This window comes from Arachis ipaensis, chromosome B4 (genome assembly GCF_059453495.1).
Source record: "Arachis ipaensis isolate K30076 ecotype BB chromosome B4, ASM5945349v1, whole genome shotgun sequence".
Taxonomy (NCBI): Eukaryota; Viridiplantae; Streptophyta; class Magnoliopsida; order Fabales; family Fabaceae; genus Arachis; species Arachis ipaensis.
The window spans coordinates 121,064,069-121,069,821 of NC_142439.1; the positions used below are offsets into that span (position 1 = coordinate 121,064,069).

General features: G+C 48.2%; 1 pseudogene; it reads left to right on the forward strand.

Annotated features, from left to right (window-relative positions):
- Positions 1-880: 880 nt before the first annotated feature.
- Positions 881-1,471, forward strand: LOC148568997 (2-hydroxyisoflavanone synthase pseudogene; annotated as a pseudogene).
- Positions 1,472-5,753: the final 4,282 nt, after the last annotated feature.

The following is a 5,753-nucleotide window of genomic DNA, read 5'->3' on the forward strand; positions in this document are numbered from 1 at the left end:
TTAACAAAGTTGCTGGCCCCTTAGACTTTTACCACTTTGGAATACTATTTTAGTAATGGGTAATGCTAGGTAGACAAAAAAAAACAGTCAGAATTTGCCTTATTTAGCATTAATTAATTGTCGCAACAATTAATGAATGCTAAGTAAGGCAAGTTATGGCTGTTTTTGGCTGATTTTCTTTAGTTACTGTACGGATCCAGCCCACGGATCCTACACCCGGAACGGTCCCCGAACCCGGTTACCAGGGTCTGACCTGCTTCGCCCTTCCAGAAGGTCCGGAACCAGCCCACTAGAGCTCCTAACCAACTTTCAAATTCAAACGTCTCCCTTATCTTAGCCAAATAAGATAAGATAAGATAATTCAAACGTCTCCCTTATCTTAGCCAAATAAGATAAGATAAGATATTCATCATCATCTATAAATAGAGAACCCAGGTCCCTCTAGGTATTCATTCATTCCTCACACCTTATACCTCTTAGATCCATTCTGACTTGAGTGTCGGAGTGTCTTTGCAGGTACCTCCCCCCATTGCTCCAGTCAAGTGATCCGGCATCTGCCTCAACCCGTAAGTTCTCGATCCATCTCTCAACCCGTACCAGAGACATCTTGTACATTGGCGCCGTCTGTGGGGACTTTGTAGCGTTGTGGTGGCATGGCGGATAACCCAAAAGAGCAATCATCAAACTCAGATTTCTTGCGTGTAATTGAGAGCAAAAAGGAATAATGTTTCCTTAACTTGCATCACCTTTGCAGTGATAACACACATTCGCCCTACTCCAACGGCGAAATCCCAAAGGAATAATGTTTTCTTAACTTGCATCACTCTTGCAGTGATAACACACCTTCGCCCTACTCCAATGGCGAAATCCCAAAGGAACGATGTTTCTTCGACTTGCAATCACCTTCTTAGTAATAACACTCTTTATGCACCTTCGCCCTACTCCAACGGTGAAATTCCAAGTCCTCTGAGCCCAAAGTCTCGCCTCCCTTTAGTGGGACACCTCCACCTCTTGGACCCTCTCATTCACCACTCCCTCATCCGTCTCTCCAAGCGCCATGGCCCCATCTTCTCCCTCTATTTCGGCTCCATGCCCACCGTGGTTGCTTCTTCTTTTGAACTCTTCAAGCTCTTCCTCCAAACCCACGAGGTCACCTCCTTCAACACCAGGTTCCAAACCTCTGCCATCCGCCGCCTCACCTATGACAATTCTGTCGCCATGATCCCCTTCGGACCTTACTGAAAATTCATAAGGAAGCTCATCATGAACAACCTCCTTAAACGCTACCACCGTGGCCAAACTCAGACCTCTCAGGAGCCAAGAGATCAAGAAAGTTCTCAAGATTCTTGCACAGATGCGGGGGACAGCCAAATCGTGGCGGCATGACGGAGAACCTCGAGGAGCAATCCTCCACCCAACACCCCAACTCCCGAACTCCAAGATAACACTCCTCCCACCCACGGGAGGATAATAAGTGCGCACATCGCCAACCAACCCCAACCCAGCAACAACCAAGAGAGGACAATCATCCTCCCACTGAAACCCGGCCACCCGACGGCCTAGGAGAGAAGGCGGTCCAGATAATCCAAGAGCTGTGCCTCGGGGTGCAAGACCTCAAAGGCTGAGTTACACCCAAAGAAAAGCACAACGCCGAAAACGGAAGTCACGCAACCTCCAGATCAAGATCTCGCCATGAAACCAGGCACGGCGGATCGCCAGAACGGCGAGATGCCAAGAGATACAATTGCAGCATCTCCCGTGACCATGGACACGACAGGATGCCTGAATGACGACACGGCAAAAGGTATGATCGCAGCGTCTCACGCAACCCGGCTCATCAACATGACACGGACGACGACCGAAGACATCGAGAGGCCAAACGCACAAGAAGTGACCACATGATAATGGGAGCCACTCCCTTCACTGAAAGAATCCTGAAAGCAAAACTCCCTAAAGGCTTCGAAAAACCTACGGATATGAAGTATGACGGAACCAAGGACCCCCAGGAGCACCTAACGGCCTTCAAGGCCAGGATGGACCTAGAAGGGGCCGCTGACGCGGTCCGAGGTAGGGCCTTCCCGGTAACCCTAGCCGGGCCAGCGATTAAATGGTTCAACGCCCTCCCTAACGGATCCATAATTGGCTTCCACGATATCTCACGAAAGTTCATGGCCCAATTCACCACCAGAATCACCAAAGCTAAACACCCCATCAGCTTATTAGGAGTCACCCAGAGACAAGACGAGTCCACGAGAAAGTACCTCAATCGGCTTCAACGATAAATGTTTAACGGTCGACGGACTCACGGACTCAGTCGCAAGCCTTTGCCTAACTAACGGGCTCATGAATGAAGACTTCCGGAAACACCTAACTACCAGAACAGTGTGGACCATGCATGACATCCAGAGCGTCGCAAAGGAGTACATAAACGACAAGGATGTAAGCCAAATCGTAGTCGCCAATAAACGGTAGCACGGCAGCACACGACACGGCAGCACGGCACCTCGACATAACCCCCCACCAAGAGAAAACCATAAAGAACATCCCAAACCAGCAAACGTAAACCAAACCCCCAGAATCGGAAAATTCTCTAACTACACACCTCTGACGGCCCCGATCACCGAGATATACCACCAAATAGCCGATCGAGGTATTCTCCCGAGGGCTCAACAACTCAAGGAAAGAACGGGCGGCAACAAGACCTTGTACTGCGACTACCACCGAGGATGCGGACACAGGACACAAGATTGTTTCGACCTAAAAGACGCCCTCGAGCAAGCCATACGAGACGGCAAACTCCCCGAGTTTTCCAAAATCATCAGGGAACCAAGACGTGCGGAAAAAGAAAGATCACCAGAAAAAGAAGCACGTAACCCAAGGACACAGAGACAAGCCTCTAGGGAAAGCCCTGAAACAGATCCGACCATTATCGTGAACGTCATCACAGGGAAAAACACCCCAGGGAAATCAAAATCAGCACTGAAGAAGGATCTCAAGATCCTGGCAGTCAGAGACCAAACCCCAATCGCCACCACCAATAGAGCGATAACATTCTCCTCCGAGGATTGCCAGCACGGCACCTCGGCAGAAGACGCCCCCTTCGTCATCTCGGCAAAGATTGGAACTGGGCTAGTAAGAAGAATACTGATGGATACAGGAGCAGATTCTAACATCCTCTTCAGAGGAGCCTTCGACAAACTCGGACTCTGCAACGACAACCTACAGACACACCGCAACGGAGTCACGGGACTCGGAGACAACTTCCTCAAACCAGACGGTTCCATCGTCCTTCCCCTCATGATAGGAACGGGAAACCAAAGGAAGACAATCCTATCCGAGTTTGTGGTCCTCAAAGACTCCACCGCCTACAACGTCATCCTCAGAAGAAAAACAATTAACGACCTCTCCGCCGTCATCTTCACCAAATACCTTCTCCTGAAGTTCACAGCAGAGGATGGCTCCATCGGAACTATTCACGGAGACCGGGAGATCGCAGTAGAATGCGACAACACCAGGTTAGCCCTGCGAAAGAAATCTCGCAATGCGGCCGGCATATTCTTAGCCGACCTGGACGCCCGACAAGACGGGCAACCTAGGCCGGAACTAGAAGGGGACATGGAGAAAATTGAAAATAGGGCAAACCAAAGAAGAATATACTTTCAGCAACAAGAACTTCCCATACGACCTTAAAGAGGATCTCTCACGCCTCCTAAGACAAAGCAGAGACTTGTTTGCATTCACACCTGCCGATATGCCGGGAATAGACCCCAATCTAATGTCTCACCGACTAGCCGTAGACCCCAAGGCTAAACCTGTGGCACAGAGGCAACGAAAATTGTCTCCCGACCGAGCAGCTGAAGTCAAAAAACAGGTTAAAGCCCTCCTCAAAGCAAGTTTTATCAAGGAACTGCCCTACACAACCTGGCTGGCTAACGTTGTGCTAGTCAAAAAAGCTAATGAGAAGTGGCGGATGTGCGTCAACCACACGGACCTGAATAAAGCCAGTCCAAAAGATGCCTTCCCTCTACCGAATATTGACGGGCTGGTAGACGCCGCATCCGGCCACTAGTACCTCAGTTTCATGGACGCGTATTTCGGATACAATCAGATACCCATGCACCGACCCGACAAGGAGAAGACGGCCTTCATCACTCCCGACGGCACGTACTGCTACACAGTCATGCCCTTCGGCCTAAATGCCGGAGCCACTTACCAAAGGCTCGTCAACAAGATTTTCCAAAACCTGTCTGGGACCAAGTTGGAAGTCTACATAGATGACATGCTCGCCAAGACCGAATCCGGCGGGCAACTCATCAGCTTATAATGAACACCCTAAGAAGACATCAAATGCGCCTCAACCTGACAAACAGGAGAGGTCCTCTACCTATACCTATCTATAACAGAGGAAGCACTCGCAGCAGCGCTTATCCGAGAAGACGAGAATAAGGCCCAGCGACCCATCTACTTCATAAGCAAAGTCTTACAAGACACGGAATCGCGCTACTCACGCCTCGAGAAACTCACCTTTTCACTCCTCACGGCATCCCGTCGTCTCGGACAATATTTTCAGGCCCACCCCATTACGGTCTGAACCGACCAAGCGGTCAGGCAAGTCCTGCAAAATCCCGATCTAGTCAAAGGAATAATCAGGAAAGGAGCCTACAAGCTCGAAAAACTCGATGGAACCGAGATCCCGAGAACCTGGAATGCCGCCAACTTACGGCGATATTACACGTAGGAACACTCCCTCCCTTAAAACTATGTCTTTCACCTATATTATTTTATTTTATTCTCATTGTATTATTTTAGGGTACTCTTTCCCTCCCCCCAAAACAGAGGATTTTAACGAGGCCCAAACTTAATAAAATTTCATTTAAAAATGCACTTGCCCTGCTTCGTCCTATATTGTCATAACGGCAAAAAGAGTAAAACGGCCAAACACCCGGGAATCGATCACCCCGAAGCCAATAAAACGGATATCCAAACAACAAAACAGATATCCAAATAAGTAAACGGCTACTCGGAAACCGATCACCCCGAGGCCAATAAAACAGATATCCAAATAACAAAATGGATATCCAAATAAGTAAACGGCTACTCGGGAATCGATCACCCCGAGGCCAATAAAACGGATATCCAAACAACAAAACGAATATCCAAATAAGCAAACGACTACTCGGGAATCGATCATCCCGAGGCCAATAAAACGAATATCTAAACAACAAAACGGATATCCAAATAAGTAAACGGCTACTCGGGAATCGATCACCCCGAGACCAATAAAACGGATATCCAAACAACAAAACGAATATCCAAATAAGTAAATGGCTACTCGGGAATCGATCACCCCGAGGCCAATAAAACGGATATCCAAACAACAAAACAGATATCCAAATAAGTAAACGGCTACTCGGGAATTGATCACCCCGAGACCAATAAAACGGATATCTAAACAACAAAACATATATCTAAATAAGAAAATGGCTACTCGGGAATCGATCACCCCGAGGCCAACAAAACGGATATCCAAATAAGAAAACGGCTACTCGGAAATCGATCACCCCGAGGCCAATAAAACAGATATCCAAATAACCAAACGGATATCCAAATAAGTAAACGGCTACCTGGGAATCGATCATCCCAAGACCAACAAAACGGATATCCGAAAAACAAAACAGGTATCCAAACAACAAAAAATAACGGCCCGGGATCGATCACCATGAGGCCAACAAAACGGAAATCCAAATAAGCTA